Here is a 19,304-nt window from a genome sequence, read left to right on the forward strand (position 1 = left end):
TCGATGGCTGAAGCCGTCCTCACTCTTCTACGGCGGCAAAAGAAAAGAACAAAACTAAAAAAAAAAAAATCAATCAATCATTTTTTTTTAGGAGACGAGCAACGGTCCGTCCCCTCTCCGGTCGCACCGATGCCGCGCAGATACAAACAGGAAATGAAAAACCTCTGCAGTCATAAATCTGGCCGGAGGCGATGAGCCTATTACGCGATCGTCTTACAAACAGAGGAGGCGGGAGGCGACGGCGTCACGTGACCTGCGCTGAGTGCGGCATAATGTGATCGTCAGAGGGGCGGAGAGACTCCGATTATTAAGTTACACCCGCGCTGGCGATGCATATTATATGGGTCAGCCGGAGTGGGCTGCAAGTTATTGTGCGGTGGTCCCCCAGTGACACCGACCGCAGACTCGTCTAATCTGAATTAACCCAATTTCTGGCTCGGACCCTTAAGCTCTTAAGCGCCTGACGGCCCTGGATTCTCAGCGGGAGGAAGCAACAAGTGGACGACGTTCAGGAGACCCCGCTGAGGGGCGGGCGTCCCCCCCACCCAGGACTCCCAGCCGGCGGCCGGATGGCGAAAGAGGTTGGCGCCCCTGAAACGCCTCTCCAGAGCCCAGCCGCGTAACAAGTTTGCGGCGGCTTGCGTCCTTGGGCTGAGAGCTTCGCTTTCACTTTGTCCCCCAGAAGGGCAGAAGAATCGCGCCGGGTTGCTTTTAGGGAAACCTCGCAATTGGATTGGGCAGCCGTTCTTTCAGGGCCGCACTTCGATTTAATGATACGCGCGGACGAGATAAATTGCCAGGCAGCTCACTGCAGTGGCTTTTGATCATTCTTAATAACGTGCGCGTCATTTCTATTGGCTAGCAAACACTTCTAAACGTGCCGTGCGCATACATTATCCTTTTATAAATGGCCAATAAAGCATCGACAGCGAGGGTGTGTTCGCTCTGTGTGTGCGTGTGTGTCTCTGTGTGTGTGTGTGTGTGTGTGTGTGTACAGCAGCGCACCACAGTACCGAAACTGCTTCATTGTCACAGAAACACCGGAGAAACAGATATCAGTATTTTTCTGAATTAAAAAAAAAAACACTACGCCGCCACGCACAGCTGAATGCATTCTTTTCACCGCCCACACACAAACAACAGCGTTTTGTTTTGTTGTTTTTTTTTCCTTTTTAGCGCCGTGTTTTGCACAGGGATCAGTAATGCAACCTTGGAGACGTTGCCGTCAGGAATGATTTTTTTTTTTTTTTTTTTTACCCCCTCAGAAATTCTGCAAGATGCTGCTGCAGCGTCAGAGAAGGAATCCAAGGCCAACGCACTGTGTGCATTGTACAAATAAGAAGCGCTTTGCACAATTCACAATTATGTGAGAAAAACGATGGCGCAAGGTTGCGATTGTTTTTTTCATTTTTATAATGGACAAGAAATTCCCAGTACAGGTCTGCTTAATGACTGCCACTTATTTATCAAAACAGGCACACTTACTTTCAAATGAAGATAGGAAATGATGGAGAGGGCGGCCGCTGCATCTGCAGAAGGTCAGCAAGTGAACCGAATACCCGATTAATAATACACAAAACCAAGGGCCGAGGAGTGAGACACGCTTCACCTGTGCGAGCGGTTGGTTTTTTTCAGTTTTTTTTCTGCCAGATCATTTTAAGGAGGCAAACAATTGCAAGCAAATTTCCCAAGCAGTACACACTCAACGATGGCAAAAAAAACAAAACAACAATGAATGAAACCGAGGCCGTAGTTTAAGAATGCGGCAAGCTTCAGCCGTCTATCCAAGCAATAACATTTTTTCCTTGTGAGACGTTCTGTCACATTCAGTCTCATTAAAGCCCTTTCATTCCTCAGGGGCTTCATTACCGTCCCACACACACACACACACACACACACACACACAAAGAAAAGCATCATCTAGTACAAAAATACAAACCAAGAGAGGAGGAAGAGGAATGTCTGCTCTTCCTCTTTTGAGCACTGACGGTGCAGAGTGCACAGAACTGCACGAGCCGTCGCACTTGAGGGCGTCGTGCTCACATCCCCCCTCCTTCCTGCTCCCCCCCACTCCCCTCGCTGCTCTCAAGGTGGATGAGAGCTCATCAGAATTCAATGGGGGCCTACCTTCCTTCCTTCCTTCCTACCTTCCTACTTTTCTACTTTCCTCCCTAACTCCCTGCCTTCCTTCCTACCTACCTACCTTCCTACCCCCCTTCTTTTCTACCTTCCTCCCAAACTCCCTGCCTATCTACCTACGTTTGTACCTAACTTCCTTCCTACCTCCCTGCTTTCCTAACTTCCTACCTTCCTTCCTACCAACCGTCCTCCCTAACACCCTACCTTCCTACATACCTACCTTCCTTCCTACCGAACTCCCTACCTTTCTACCTACCTCCCTTCTGTACTACCTTCCTACCTACCTACCTACCGTCCTCCCTACCTACCTACCTCCTTTCCTAACCTCCTACTTTCCTTCCTACCTACCTTCCTCCCTAACTACCTACCTACCTACCTACCTACCTACCTACCTTCTTTCCTAACTTCCTACCTTCCTTCCTACCTACCTTTCTACCCACCCACCTACGTTCCTACCTAGAAACCTACCTGCTCTTTTCTCTTTTTTTCTGTTTTCTGTCATTTTGCTCGTGTTTGGCTGCTGCGGTGGTGACCCTGCAGGCAGATGAACGGCACTCTAATGGACATCACAGCCTCCCAAATGACACCCACCTCCTCCCGCCCGTCAACGCTCACCCCATCTTACCTCTAAACCCCCAGAGAGGAGCACGTAAATACATTTTTTAGAAAAATAAATGAATGAGAGCGTGTGCACTGGCAAGGTGCTGCAACAGAAAACAGAGGAATTGCAAGCGGGTTAGCAGATGTGTGTGGGCATGAGTCACTGTCACATGACTCAACAGATTCACATTGGAAGGCCGTGCAAAGAGAGAGAAATGGCAGCGCAGTCTCTGCTATTCATAAAGCTTTTTACTGTGAAAAAACACAAGTGCTGCGCTGTTACATCACAAGTTGCACAAGACACAGTGTCGTACAAGGAAGAATCACACCTGACAGATCACAGTGCATGCACGAGTGATTCTTTGGAAGAGTCAAACAGCCGAACACGAACAGTCGCAGATTTGAAATGATTTTGCGAGCTCTCAGGTGTAATCACCACAAATTAATGTTCAGCTCGGGGGTTAAGATGGGGGAGCCCAGGTGGCACAAAACAAATATCTTCCTGTTATGCCTGCTAAGCCAAGAAAATTAGTATTTTGAAATGTTCTGCACTCGACACAACAGCAGAATGCATTTCAATTTAAATGAAAGCGTCTCACTACTCACTGCTCACTACTCACTAGAGGCTCCTTCCTACTGGGCTGTTGACACTGATGCAAACGCTTTCTCTCTTGCTTTTCAATAGTTTATAGAATGTCACAGAATAAATTCCTTGTTCTAAACCCCTCATCCACAGTGTAGAAAAAAATATGAGCAACGTGAGCAAGTGAAAAGCGTTTTTGATCATCTTGCGCAAGGCGAATGTAACATAGCCTGAATCACTTCTGGTTAGGGGCTAAAAATTGGTTTTAATGTTTCCCAAACCGAGATGTGACTTGAGAACAAAGGGCCCATCAGAAACTCCCACACACCGACTCATTCTGACATATATATATTTAAATAAAAAGGCTTTTTGTGATCCTACTGTTGTACCTTTGTCAGTTTCAAAACGCTGTAAATTCTCCCCCGGGCATGTTTTGAAGATAAACTGAAAAGCTGCGCTCGGAATATTAATAAGCTGTTTTCAGAGAAACCATGAATATGTAAATACGCAAACGTGGAATTACTGGATACACAAAGGTCCGTTGTGAGTGTTTAGGCGCTGTGGGATTTCCGCGCACACATGCTGACCAAAATTACAAACTGGATGTTCTGTTGTGCAGCGTGTTGCCTATTTTCACATTCTTATTTTTAGCCCTCTGTTTGCAACATCCAGCAAAAATGCTTCAGCTTTTGCAGCTAAAACTGAAGTTATTTGCTGGGACGTAGGCAAAAAACAAAACGGTCTCAGGGCGATGGGGGAGAAGCGCACGTCTGGGGCTGTGCTGCTAAACTGAGAAAGGGCCTTTATGACACCGTAAAGGGCTGTGTTTGGCAGATACAATATGAAAAGTGCAGATACAAAAATTAACCTGACACACTCTTGTCTTTTTAACCCTAACACTCATAAATTTGAGGTACACAAAACATACCGGAATTATGCAGGACATTGGTCCTTTAAAACAAGTAAAAAGAGCAGCAATCCTAACTTGGGACAGCTTTGACCTTATTCCCTGCTTTATGCCCCTAAATATGATCGTGATTAACTAAAGTGGCTTGACATTTTTCGCTTTTAAAAAAGACGAGCGGTGTTCATAGGCGGCAAATAACGCGCAACCCTGAAAAACACAAAAGAAGAAGAAAAAAAACCAAAAAATGGCTGCAATTACAGCATCGCTCGCTCTTAGAATTCACAGACGCTAAAAACAACTTCCTCCGCCGAGCCACTGGCACATAGGGCCCCGGATAAATATTTGAACAGGGGGCTGATTCTGTGGTGGCAGCGGAGTCGTGTGCCGCTCGCCTCTCGTCCCTCCCGTCGCTGTCCTGCACACATCAAGCGCTCGCCTGCCTGCTCCTTCACACTGTGACGACTCCTCCGAGCCTGCGAGCCGCCGTCACAAATGCACACAGTCAGCACCAGCACTGACAGGCACGCAGCCAGCCTGCAGGGACACGTCTGACACGCAAACACTTGCACGCACGCACACATGCACACACACACACACACACACACACACACACACACACACACACACACACACACAAGCTTGTGCTAATGTACAGTCAGCTGCTAAGTCTACTCTCCACTACACGGAGAGGCTACGGCAGCTATCCACTGCTGCTCTGACGCACCTCGGCGAGGCTGAGGCCTACTGACAGGTGGCTCCCGGCTCATGCTGCCGCATTTTCGGGGACTCCCCTCTTGGGTTTTTTTGGGTTTTTTTCTGCTTCCTCGTGGCCGCCTCGGTCCTTTCCTGCGGAGTTCTGCGCGCAGCTCGCTCCTTAGGTCTCATCCTTTAATCTGCCGACTATACGGTATTATAGTGTAGCTGGGAGGCTCAACCTCGGCTGCCATAGGTGGAGGTCCCGGCAGGGTTAACCTGGATCAATAGCGCACGCACAACCGCACCGCAACACTGTGCAAGTACTCTAAACTGTTTGCGGCGCGTTCATCTCTGACTCGCTAGCGGCCGTTGTCTCTCTTTTGAACCCGTCTGGCTTCTAAGCAGCGAGCCGGAGCTGCTGGTTCACACACTGCACCTTGTCTCCTTCACCTCCACCTCCACCTCCTGTCTGCAGGGAGGCTCCTCACAGGTGAAAACTTTAGAGAAGACAGGAGCAAATTGACATGTGAGGAGCAGAACGTAAGGCGACCTATTAAAGCGCGCGCACACACACACACACACACAGACACACAGACACACACATGCAGGAGAAAAATAATGATGAGCCATCAGCAGCTAAATGCGCCTGCTTGATCTTTTCAGCAGAATTTGTGTAAAATGAAATTTAAAAAAATAGATGCAGGAAAAGAATACACTTCCTGTCACTGCCTTGTTTGTTTACAGGGGAAAAATCATTCGGACTGATTAGAAATTAAGTGACATATTTGTCTGTCAGCAGACCGACCCTTGAGAAATTGAATAATTTAAATTTCTCAACCAATAAAATGGGGGATTTGAGTAATTTTATCATGCGTTATTTTTTTTTTTAAATATTTAACAAACTACGCTTGAAAACTCTGTAAATTGATGAAATTTGAATTTCAACAATGAGCAGGCAAATTGAGGTAACAGTGAGCTGCATCTTTGACGTAATAACTGGAGGGATTCTGCGCATGGCACTCAATAGCTTTCATTTAAAGCACTGCCGTAAGAGCAAACACGGATTATATTACCTATACTGTGCCAGTGCCACAGAGTCATTTGATAGAAGATCATTTACATGCCAAATATAAACGCTCACACACGCGCGCACACACACACACACACACACACACACACACACACACACACACACACACACACACACAAAATAGAAGATGAAAGGATTCAAGGACTCGTGCGATGGTAAATAAAGTGTGGTAACCTCGATAAAGCATCAGAGGATTAGCAGGGCACTGGGATTATCTATATAGGACAAACTTGAGCAACTTGAGGGGGCAGCACAATTGGGTTTAAGGTTAAACTTGCATCAATAGGCAGTTCTGGCCGGTGGAGGGAGTGGATTATGTTCCATTTCTGCAGCAGGATGCAAAACTGGATCAACAGCGAATAGCCAACAGCCTGGTGACTCGCTGGTCACTGACACACACTCTTTTTTTTTTTTTTTTTTTTTTTCTTAATCAATTTATTTATTTAGGTGAGCGGACCCCTGGTGGCAACAGGCAAAGACAAACTCTTCTTAATGAAATGGCACTCCTTCCAAGACCTTAGATCATCTTGTGTCACATGACTCGCGAGTGACTGAAGGCGCATTATCCCTGTCAGACTTTAATCCCGCAGCTAAAACGGCTTCAAGTCTTGACCCTCTCTGAAATAAGGCAGTGGGCTTGACAGACAGCGGTGCGTCTGTGTGTGTGACTGTGTGTGTGACTGTGTGTGTGTGTGTGTGTGTGTGTGTGTGTGGACAACAACGACTCGCACGGCTGAAGTTTAACAGTAGCGAGGAATCCTCAGCGGTGGCGTGACGTGTGGACAGATTCAATTATTGGAGACACTCGCGAGGTTGTCAGCACTCCTCCACGTCAATATGCCATTAATCAAGAATAAATACCCCGAGTCGACGCCGATATCTCGATTTTTTTTCGGGAAGCCTGAGCTCAGGCGCAGAGGGGGGAGCGAGCGTTCGTGCCAGTTGTGTGGGCAGAATTTAAAGTGCGACGAAGGAGGGCAACAGAGAAATATTGGTGATAGCGAGGGAAGCCTAAGGGGAAACATTTGTTGTTGGTGTTTCTAAAATAACCGACTAGCAAAGCACTCGCGGAGCCCAGGAACGTCTGCCAAGACCGAGTAATTATTGTAATGGCTGCCGCAGCCTCCTTCACGCTCCACGCTTGTTTATTATTTTGTCCTCTTGGTTTGCTTTTCTGAATAAAATCCTGCGGCGCATGGATTCAAAGACGCACGCAAAACACAACAGAGAAGCAAATATTTTACTGTCGCTTATCTGATGATTATTTTCAAAAACTCATTCACTAATATCTAGGTCAGTGTGTGTCACTGTGGAATGTGTCACAATGAAATAAATGACAGTGAGACTGATTGTTGCACATTTTTTCACCCCCAACTCAGAGCACGAAACAGTAGGATTCACTTAAAATAATTAAATATTCTGAACTTGCACTTGTCACACTATTTCTTGGCTAGTTAAAAAAAGTAAAAAAAAAAAAAAAAAAAACTTGGCCAATAGAGTTGATTCCAAACCTGGTTCTTATTCTGAACTTATTTCCTTGGACATCTCAGTATCATCTATGTCAATGCACTAATACAATAATACAAACAACCCTCAATCTTTAAATCTTATCATTTATATCAATTCACCACAGGGCAGCTACAGATCGGATTCTCAAATGTTTACTATTGAAATATTACTAACAATAAAAAAAGGGATTTTTTTTTTTGCATCATTCTGCAACTATTTGCCTCCCGACTACACACAGACACACCAAAACAAATCTGCAAACGTTTACAGCTCGGCTGCTTACATCACCGACTGCATGAGACACGGTCGGCTCGTGCCTCCTCTCTAATGGCCATCTGAGAGGGTCGGGAGCGGAGGGTGGTCACTCGGTTGTCAAGGTTGATCAAAGCACGGAAAAGTAAAAAAAAAAAAAAAAAAAAAGGTGAGCGATAAGATCTTTACGTCACAATTAGACTACAAAGGTTAAAATCTGCTTGACTGAGGGCCTGGAGGAGAACAAAAAAAAGATAAAATCAGAGCTGTGGTGGGGGCGTGCGTGTGTGCGTGTGATTGTGACTGGAGAATACAGAAATACTGAAATTGTTCTCTGAACCTTCAAACTCACTATCAGGAGGCTTCAACTGTATTTTTGTGTTTCTTCTTAATTTGAAGAAGAAGAAGAAGAAGAGAAAATGGAGAGAAAAAAACACGGATGTCCAAAGTGCATTAAACACAGCAACGAAGGAACGGCGCAGCTGTCTCTTCAACGGTCCTTGAGGCCCCGTCTTGCTGCGTCTTTATTCTCCCGCAGCCTCAAGCGACTTGAAACTACCGTAAGTCTCAGTCGAGTAAAAAAAAAAAAAAAAGCAAAGAACCGTCTCTGAGGGATTGAATCATCATACAGACGCTGTACCAACACAGCCATGAAACACAAACACACACACACACACACACACACACACACACACACGATGAATATCGAAGAATTCCACTAGCGGTAACCACAACTGTACTAAGAATAAACACCTGACTCCGTTACACTATCTGACAGGACGGCTCACATTCAGCTTACAGTACAGAACACAGAGCCGGGCGACATTCACACCCGGCTTGCGTGAGCGCGCTGCCGGCTTGGTCCTCCGTGCCAGGAGGGCGGCGACACTCTCAGCGGCAGGAGGGAGGGAGGACAGCTCACGCAACCCGAGGTGGCACGCCGAAGGACTCTGACGCAGAGCGGGAGGCGGGAGGAGGAGGAGGAAGAGGAGGAGGAGGAGGAGGAGGAGGAAGATGAGGAGGACAGACATTGAATGATGCTGTTGAGTGCGACCTTGTCTTGTTGGATTTATCAGTGATGAGAAGAGGAAAATACATGCCCAAAAGGTGGCCGGCTGAGAATGCTGATTTTGTCTAAAAAAAAAAAAACAACTCTGTGGGTTGCGTTGTATGTGAGAGGCAAAGACCCCATTAACTCTTGAGGCGCGAGCGAGAACTCATGCGTGGCTGCTGCTCCACCATGAAATATTTACCCACTCGCCTCATGCGCCAAAAGATGCCCGAGTTTGAGTTTTTCTTTTTTTTTTCTTTTTTTTATAACAAGACCGCTTTCATTTCGCAAAAGGTGCTCCTCAACTTTAATTGGACGCACGTCAGTGTTTTCGTGGCTTGACCTGACAGGGACTGGCAGCCAATCAATCCGTGTCATGAGGTGGTTTGCATGCGAGGGAGGAGAAAGACACTGAGGTGGAAGAGAAAGGAGGCTAAATACAAAAAATAAATAAAAAATCAATCCACGCACTGGCTTCCCTGAAGCGTTCAGCTCACCTGAAATGTATGACTTTTATTGCTGTCTAAAAAAAAAATAATAAAACTATTACAAGTGAACAAATAACCGCAATTAGAAACCTCAAGAGCGCTATGGAGCACCTCACACACACACAGCAGCAGCAGCAGCAACGGCACACATGGGACAATCGGAGAGAGGAGGAAAGAAAAAAAGGTTTGGTGTGATCCTCACAGCACTCACGAAGAGAACAAAACATCCTGCTCCTTCTGCTGAATATATTAGATGATGGTCCTTCACAAACGACTCTTGAGCAGCTTTTCAGGGATCCCTCTCCTCAACACCTAAAGGGCGGCTGTTATCAGAGTCATCTCGGAGCAAAACGGCAGCCAAGAGACGACAGCGCCGATCGCAGGCAGGAGTGGATTTTGGCTGAAAGGCCAAAGTGTGTTTGCAGTATTGACTCCCAGCGAAAAGCGCAACGTCCTTCTGAGAGGGAAACCGCAGCGGGTGAGAGTCAATGCTAATTTATCTGATGTTCTTTTATCTTCTGACGTGTCGGCCCAAGGTTGCGTTCTCTCTCCCCTCTTTTATTCCTCTTGTACACAAAGGAGTGCTGAAGCCATCGTAATGGACACGGCATTATTAAATTTGCCGATGACGCAGTCGCAGTGTCTCTCCTCAGCCCAGCAGCAATAGGCTTCTGTGCCCTTCTTGGCCATTAAAAGTATCGAAGAGCCCGCGACAGATCTTCCAGAAACGATCCCTCTGCCATCCCTACTATTTCAATCAAGAACCAGTCCAGTGAGAGGGTGCAGCGGCATGAATATCTTGGCGCCATTATTGATTTAAAGCTGACCTTAGAGGAATATCAAAGCCATGCGTGTGCAGAAAACAAAACTTGTGTGCGAGCACTTTTACACACGTTTTGATGTGTTATTGTTAAGTTTTTGTTTTTTTTTTTTTTTCAAATCAAATCAGTTATGGCATTCTCTTTCATTTTTCAACATTTTCACTGAAGAAGCTAAACCGAAAGCAAACTATTCAACAGCTGAGTGGAAAACTTGAGGGAAAACTACGTCTGTTCTGTCTTGTGGAGATGCCAAAATGTAAATAGACAAATATTTATGGAAATGCAGACAATAATACAAAAATTGTCACATATTAATCATTATTATTATTAATTTTTGGTCTGTTGTCATGCATGTTTTATGTACAGTATGTAAGACACGCTGCCACTCGGGGCAAACAAAGACGTCCTTGAACTTTACCCACTAGGGTTATCGCCCTGCTATAACTACTGCTGCAGTTACTACACCAACTCATCAACTAGTAACTAGTTCAACACATCCATGAAGGTGCGTGAGGAATAGAGAAAAAGAAAGAACTACCAGTTTACAACATGATTAAAACGTTATTTGAGGACAGTCAAGACTAAAGCTGCCAGGTATTGTAGTGTAACTGGAGAAGTCGACAAACTGGTTTTATTGCGACGTGCAGGAAAAGGGTCAGAAGAACTGAAAAGACTGGTTCTACGTGGAGCAGAGAGGCCTGAGTGAACACACAATATGGTTTGTACTGAGGTCATTAAAACAATCAGTGTTTGGTTACTCCCAGGCCTCACAACATTACAGTGGTTATTCCACATATAGTGTGAAAAAAAGTGGAAAAGAAGAAAGGAAGGAAAGGAAAGGGCAAATAAAAAATAACAACAACAACAAAACAGAAACTAAATCAATAGAAGTTGAATCGCAGGGACACGATTTAACACATCATTTCTCATTAAGTCAAAGGTGCAGTCGTGCCTCCTTGAGACAATTGTGCTGTTCAGATGAAAGTCAGTAGAACACACAGTGTGTAGTTATTAGGTTTTGCTTTGAACGCTGAAAGGCCAGTCATAATACAGTTCAATTCATATGTTCACAATAGGGAAGTTAAACTCTTGCTGAGGAGGTGCGGACCATTTCTATTTGGTGATGTCACGTTCAGAGTGGCGCTGGGAACTAATCTCAGCCTGCAGCGAGCGACCTGACATGGTCAGGCAGCCACAGGCAAGAGGAGGAAATGCTGCCCTCTACCAGCTGCTCTTATGTCTGCCAACACAGGAACAGGCAGACATGCAAACACACACACACACACAAACACACACTCGCTCACAGAGACCGAGAGGGGAAGCGAAGGCACGCGTGTGGCAGCAAGCACATGCCCGTGACTCGGAAGTCCACCCTGTGTCTTCCTCTTCCTGTCAGAAACACAGGAAACACAATGCTGGGACTGTGCTCCAGGTCGTGTGGGAGCCTCGGCCGGCGGCAGACTTCTCTACTGTAGACGTCTTGTTCTGTTGGGGCGGAGCGGGGCGGAGGGCTTGGGGTGCTTTCAGCTTTTCCGCTGCGTACGTATGTGACGGAAAGATGCAAATGGAAGGCTTATGAATGAGAGAGGTCGAGGAGGGGCTGCGGCTACGACCCCGGGGGGTTCGGGAGGGAGCAGGGGGATGGGGGGGGAGGCGGCCCACCCTGCAGATCCCACCCGCCACAATCGCGGCGGAGAAAATGAGCACTTGGGGGGTTTTCAGCCGAGGGAGAGGAGATCCGTGCCTGCATTTTATTGAGGCACCTTGCTGGACTATATACTCACTGTCACATAAAATCAGCACTCTGACCGCTGTACAAACCAAAAGCGGGAGGCTGCCGGCAGCACGCGGCCGGACTGCAGACTGCAGAATTGAGCGCGAGTCTCCACACTCCTGGGAAAGAGGGGTGGAAATTACAGGGTCCCAAGACTGGCAAGCGCTTCGAAGCAGGTTTACACTGTAATCACGGGGGGGATATCAGGGAGAAAAATCACAATGATACATCTCGGGATGTCGGGCGTCTCATGCTGTAATTTTCTTTCTCTCTATTACGGTAAAGGGGGTGTTGGTGTCCAGCCCTGCAGGAGGAGTTTGGCTTTAATTTCTGTGAGCCTACATCGTTTGAGCTCATCCCTCCTGTCGAACTCAAATACTCAAAAACTGGTTCCCATGGCAACACGGAGAGCCTAACCTGAGACTGCTCACACCTCATGAACCTGTAAACACACGCGGACGCCACACACATATTCACGAGCACAATGGCACAGATTTGTTTTGGTTTTGTTTTTTTTGCTACAACATCGGGATGCTCCTTTAAAAAAAAAGAATCTGAAAGACTGAGCCTGTCAACAACTCCTAACCGAAGAACTGAGCTTAACAAAATTGCACATGAGAAGTGACTACTGTATACAGGGGAGAACATTTATAATAGAACAATAATCTATCCTGACTGCCACAGGGACACAAGTCCAGCTCTAACACAGGAACCCACAAGCAGATTCTATCAAACACACACAAGTGTGTGATCAGAGGTTCCCCAGCGGTGCAACAGGCGTTCTGACAACAAATCAAACTGTTCCATTCTAGACTGAGCTCGTGTCACATTTGGAGGAGTTCTGGGGTGTAACTTTTACTCAGCAAAGGTAGACAGCCGGACTTTAACATGAGGAGCAAAGACTCTTGAGAGGAGAATTGAAATGATTAATAGTGAACTGCAAAAATAGGCGGAGTAGGCGATTACAGTTCAAGACGAGAGTCACTGCGAGGTGACACTTGGTGTCACCCGGTGTCTCCACCTCTGCGGCTACCAGGGTTCCCTCTGCGTGCTGCAGCTCCTTCCCACAGACGTGATGAGTGTGTGGCTACATGGTGAGTAATCTGACCATATCTGATATGAGTGTTTGGGGTTTAGGTCAACACTTTGACGATGTGCCAACCTGGGAGTTTTCCGTCTATTGCCTAATATCGGCCATAAAGGTGACTCGTGCTGGCGGCTCTTGATGATAAATTTGCACACAGACCAAAAAGTCCCACAATTTTCAACTGCTAATGAGAGAAAGATCTTTTTATTATAACTACTTAGTCTTGCTTAGTCCTTCTGCGTTTCTATGCATCTCTGCGTGATTGTTTTTCTAATTAGGTACTTGGGAAAAAAAATTATTTTGCACAGCCAAAGAGGTCCTGCAGGCACACTAATTAAATTTGCCAATACTGAAACCAAACTAATCAACCAAAGACTTTGGGACGCTGCCGCACTGGACAGAAAGGGAGGGAAAGAAACAGAGACGGCAACAAATAGAAAGAAAGAAGACAAATCGGGAGCCGAAGAGATCAGTTGACCGAGCCAAAGCTTCCGAGCAGCATTCCCAGCTGGACGCTTTTGGTCGTCGTCTCCTCGGCCCTGAAACACTCCACCCACGGCTAAGATTGTCGGAGCGCGGGTGTCACAGCTTATAGCTAGCCTTGACTGACCGTCGAGTGTTTTCATCACGTTCATTTCACCTGTTCCGGACCCGTCACAGTTCAAAAGTTGCAGGAGGGGCAGCGGGGTTACATGGTGTCAAAATGGGGCAAGGACGGATGTGCCTGTGTGAGAAATGCCACCTGCTGACCGCCTCAGCTGCCGGACCTGCCATAGACACCACGCCCTCGGCTTCCTCCCATCAGGCTGCTGGCAACAGTGATGGATGGGTGAGAAACATTCAGGTCTACGACTCTCGATTCACAGCACCCTGCGTGATTCCCCAACTATAGATGCACCAGCTACAGCAAAAGCGCACGCAAGACACAGACTGAGCAGCAGCGGGGGGGCAGAAAAGTAGGGACTGGCTGTACAGCTGTTACATATTCAATTACCGACCACGCCCCAAACAGAAGTTGGTACAATTTGTGCTGTTCAATAAACATGCCTCAGAAATCGTTAAATATTTATAGCTGCAGCGCAAGATTTCAGCTTTTTGTCGTTGTTGTTGTTGTTTTCAAAATTGAGCTTAGCCAAAGAAAATTATGTTAACTTATTTTGAAGGATGACAGTGGCCACAGAGCTGTTTATTTTTTTTATTTTTTTGAAAATAACTCCTGAAAAGGAGAGAGTAAAGACACTATTGGGGACTTGAAGCCTTGATTTGAAAATGCACTTCCCATATCAAACAATCCTTTGTTAAAAAAAACAACAAAAAAACAAACAAACATATAAATATATATGTATTCAGGGGTATTTAAAAAGAATAGACTTATTCATAATGCATTGCTTCAGTTACCAAGCATCGTCATGAAATTAGTCAGTGACCATTTGAAAGAGGAGTGTTGAATGGCAGCCACAGAGGCGATTAAACATCTTAAATATCGTAAACATCAAATTACACAGCGATCAGCTCAGTGGATTGTGATATGCTGATACACGACTGAGAGGAATCCTCTTATCGCATTGATGTTGGTGGTGGTGGCCACATTGAACACATAAAAGTTGATTGTGAGTAGATTACTTGTGACTTGGCTGGAGTTTTCTATTACTTTTCCTTTAAAAAATATTGCATAATGAAATCGGTTCATTCTTTTTGAATAAGCCTGTATGTGTACAGTATATACACACGGATATGGAGCTGTGGGAACCTATAAAGAGGTAGGTACTTGTGCAGAGCAGGAGAGCCCAGAGCCTCTCAGAACCAATCATCGCTTTTGCTAAAAACACATAATGTCTCATCATTTCCCTCCTCATTCCACGCTGAGAGGCAGGATGTAGTAATGTGTGTCAGTGATGAAACGGCCAAAAAGGGTGCTCCAGCCGCGTGCATCGCCTCATTTTCACCTCTAAACCACCGCCAATGTAACGCCTCACTTTTCACCTCATCCTCCACACTTCCACAGGTGACGCCGGCACCGGGCGGCAAAAGCCTCTCAAAAAACGTAACCTCCTTGTCTCATACAAGAAAACCGCTGTCCTCCTCATCACCGCCGCGCCCTCCACTCGTCCTCGCCGCGGCTCGCGAGAGTCATCGAGCAGAATTCTTACATCCTGTTTGCAATGAGAGTAAATGCCGCGGCGACGCATTAGTCATGCAACAGGTTCGAGTGGAATAAGAATGAATCCTCGCTGAAAAGGGGGGGAACCTTTACAGTCGAGGTTCACACGCCAGAGTCCACCGTAAAAAAGGAACAGGGGAAGAAACAAAAAAGGAACGAGAGCCAAAAATCTCAGCGAGATTGAACGGCGATCCCACAGCTCTGATAGACGCACAATGAATTAACAATGCGCTCACATCTTATCTAGCCGCTCCCTCCAGCTACAGTCTCTGTAGCACTGTCAAACCGTTATCACTTGAGGAGAAAAATACAGTCCTCCAATTTCGTGACAAAGTTAATAATTGCTATACAAACTGAGTGATGTCGACAGAGGGGATACAATTCAAACGGGAACGCTAAGAAAAGATGGTAAGTACACAACAAGTAATAAAGCACCTATGGTCGTGTTTCTTAGGTGTGCTTTTGTTAACACCTCCTGGGTATTATTTTACACCACAGGGACACAGCTTAAGAGAAATAGATCTACATCATGGAGTATTGCCTTTTCTTTTACCCGCTCACAAAAGCTAGAAAGCGACCAAACAGAATTCAAACAGACTAGAACATATCTACTTGGGACATATCTACACAAATATAGGCGAGAACCAAACCAGGCTGGCTTGTCATCGCTTGTCGTCAAAAAAAAAAACAGACACCTTTCTTTTTACAGCACCTCCTCGCTAACAGGTGAGGGGACACATTAGGAGTCAGGATGAGGGGTGCACCGGATCTGAGCAGTGATATCAGTCCTGATAAAAGTAGAGCCTGGAATGGAGAGGTTCCCCTTCACCCAAGATCAACTGGCGAGTATTAATGGGCCCGGAGTGGATCAACTGATCGAGATTGTATTACACTGTTGACTCACAGCGCGTGTGCACGCACACACACACACACACACACACACACACACACACACACACACACACACACACACACACGCATGCACACACACATATACATACACACACACGCATGCACACACGCACACGTGCAACAGCACACGTCTATGGTGCAATGCAGATGTTAACACCCATGTGATTATTTGCATCTGTTAAATGACAGAATAAGATCCTGTAACTAATGTATTTTTTAAGATATTTCTGCAAATCCCAATTTGTGTCTAAAAAGCAAAAACTGTCCACCCGACATTACTTACAGCGGTGGGATATAATGACCTATGACACACAATGTAGCCACTCAAACTGCTTATTATCACTGAAGGTGAGTCAACAGAGTAGATAATGAGAAACCCTTGTTGGTTATTTTTGTTTTCTTACACCTAAAAAAAACTAAGGAAACAATTCAGTGCACTTTTTTGCAAGGTGACAGATTTAAATTTGTTTATCTCACTATAACAAGCAAGACAGCAGACACTCTTTCAGCCCCATTGCCACCTACGACAACAACACCACATATCATTAGAGTATGAATTAATACAGTCATAAACACATGGCTCCTCTCTGGTAGTACACTCACAAGAGGGTTTAAAATACACTGGGGGATTAAAAAAATAATACTGTTATCCTTGAATTATAGTAGTAATCTATAAAAGAAAGTGTGTAAAATGCTAATCTTAGTAATTTGGACTATTGCAAACAAAAACATTTTTGGCAAACTAACTTTACCTCTCAGGATCAAAATCACAAAAAGAAGTTGAATAATTATTTGCAATTACTAGCCAAAAATTGTCTTTATGAGCTGTTATCTTTATTCATATGTGTTTGTTTTTATATACATAGTTTCATCCAAAATTATTTACACTTTATAGATTAGACCTAGCGTTTAATAATAAGTTCACATAACAATTACAATTAAATAACACATATCAAAATTTTAATTTGTTTCCTAAACAAAAAAGAACACAAATAATACTGTGAAATTACGGTTCTCTGATTAAATTTCCGAATATGTTAAATTCAGTTGTCAACAGTGGTCAACAAAGTTATTTTTACAACAAAATTAATACAGAATTTTTTTTGCATTTATTTTAAAATGCAAACAATGACATGAAACTTAATATTGGTTAGTTTCTGTGCGCATGAAGGCCACAAGCACAATAAAAAAAATGTAGTTTACAGCTGCAAAATATATATATATATAAATTGCTTGAAACCTATGACACTTATAGGCCACTTAAAAAAAAGCAAACTGTAAATTCAATTTTGGCAGAGTAAGATTAAGGCTTAATGAAATAAATTTAAATAAAATGATTAATAGGATTTGCATCTACAAAATTATCAAAATAAGTCCTGATCTATTACAAAATAATGCTCAACAAACAAAAGGTTTCTTTCAAAACGGAAATAATCGACAATTACATCTTATTTTGTACGTACGTGCCAAACCCTAATAGTGGTTTATTCTATTCCATCAACGTATTTTTTTGCATTTGTAAATATGAAGTTTTGACTTCTCGTTTAAATATATTTCTCGATCAACACGAGAGAACTCCGCTTTTAACCCCTCACCTCACCCCCCGTTTTTATTAACACAAGAAGAAACTAACCCCCCCCCAAAAAAAATCTAACATTAAACACGTTGACGTTTTTTAACGTCAAATTAAAAACAACACGATGGGTGAGCTAAGGCTCGTTTTTGTTTAGGTTTTTTTCCCCTCCGTGTGGCTCGTTTCGCCCTGCGCTTGTAGCGATACGTTACACCTGAGCGTATCTAAAAAAAAAAAAAAAAAAAATCTACGTTTTCATTTCTCTCTCTCTCTCTCTCTCTCTCTCTCTTTTTTTTAATGCGTGCAATTGCCAAAAAAACCACGTCGAGGTGGAGCACCCCGTCTCAACGTTGCAACATACACGCCTAGCAGCTGCGCAGTGCAGCCGACTGGACGCGTTGCAGCCATACGTATGGAACTCTCAGCCATGTGGTTCCGCCTATAGCAAAGCAGGAGTGAGTGCAGTGCAGTGCAGTGCAGTGTGTGCTGGCTGGGCCATCATGGCAGCCATTATGAGGCTCTCCCAAACACATTGCCATGGCCTACGTGCACATTAACTGGAGGAGGGAGTGGCGCAAGGCTCGCGCACCATGTTGCTTCTTGCTTTTAGCGTGTTTCTCAGAAAGAGAAGCGTGAAAATCGAGGCGCTCCAACCCGCATGTTCGACCAACGGCAACATGTGAAACGTACAGATTTCGCCCCACCCCACCAACGCTGTGACACGCCAACAAAAAAAAAAGGGGAAGGAGGGCGGGGGGAAGGAGGAGAACGAGGGCTGTAATGCAGAAAGTGTAGCCTGCTCTGGAGGGGGCGGAGGTGGGGGATGGGGGGGCTGGGGCTACGCTGGAAGCACGTAAAGTATGGGGTCACGTGTTCTTGCACAAGGGTGGTGGGGAGAGGGACGGGGGCTTGAATATTTACCTTTTTGTCACGCAAGGTAGTCTCCCACTCAAAGGTATTGTGGCAGCGGGGAGGGGGAGCTATACGTATCGACAGCGTATAGGCTCCGCGAGTCGTTACGCACTGTTTGAGTGAAGCGTGGCGCACAGCGACCACAGCAGCATTTCCCCCCACCACGTTTTTTTTTATATATATATATATATACATACATTAAACACCCGTGCAGTATGAATGTGGTCTGAAAAAACAGTAGTAAGAAATATTTCAGCAAAGCGACTATTCACGTGTTTTGTGTTTTACATGAAGGTGGTCTAACTTTGTTGTTGTTGTTGTTGTTGTTGTTTTGTTTTTTTAAAGAAATTTAAAAAAAAAAAAATTAAAAAAAATGTAAGTGCCCCCGCCACCCACACCCTCTTCTTTACGTATATAAATGGTATAAAAGGAGTGGCTGCTCTGATTGGTATGCAACGCGCCGCGCACTGCGGCGTCACAGTCGGTGTGAAAGCTCAACTTTACGTCGCCTGTACGCGCATGCGGAGGAGGTTGAATAAACATGGATGTGTACATTCAAAAGGCGATACATTATGGCAGACACCGGTCATTACGTAAGTTCTCGACGTGTGCACTGCACTCCCGTGAGTCCACGCTCAATGGCGGTGGCGTGTGGTAGGCCTCGCTCGCTGCGAGATCACGCGATATGTCAGCAGCCCCTCCGTGTGCTGCTGGAAATGGAAATTGCGCATTCGTCGCTGTTGGTGTGA

At 45.2% G+C, this 19,304-nt stretch overlaps 1 protein-coding gene across 4 annotated transcripts in view; it reads right to left on the reverse strand.

Moving 5' to 3' along the window:
- The window catches only part of igf2bp2a (insulin-like growth factor 2 mRNA binding protein 2a), a 43,889-nt gene that overhangs the window by 22,061 nt on the left and 2,524 nt on the right, over positions 1-19,304 (reverse strand). The window lies entirely within an intron of this gene.

This window comes from Nelusetta ayraudi, unplaced genomic scaffold (genome assembly GCF_046127955.1).
Source record: "Nelusetta ayraudi isolate G7.1 ecotype Tasmania unplaced genomic scaffold, CSIRO-AGI_Nayr_v1 ptg000060l, whole genome shotgun sequence".
Classification (NCBI taxonomy): domain Eukaryota; kingdom Metazoa; phylum Chordata; class Actinopteri; order Tetraodontiformes; family Monacanthidae; genus Nelusetta; species Nelusetta ayraudi.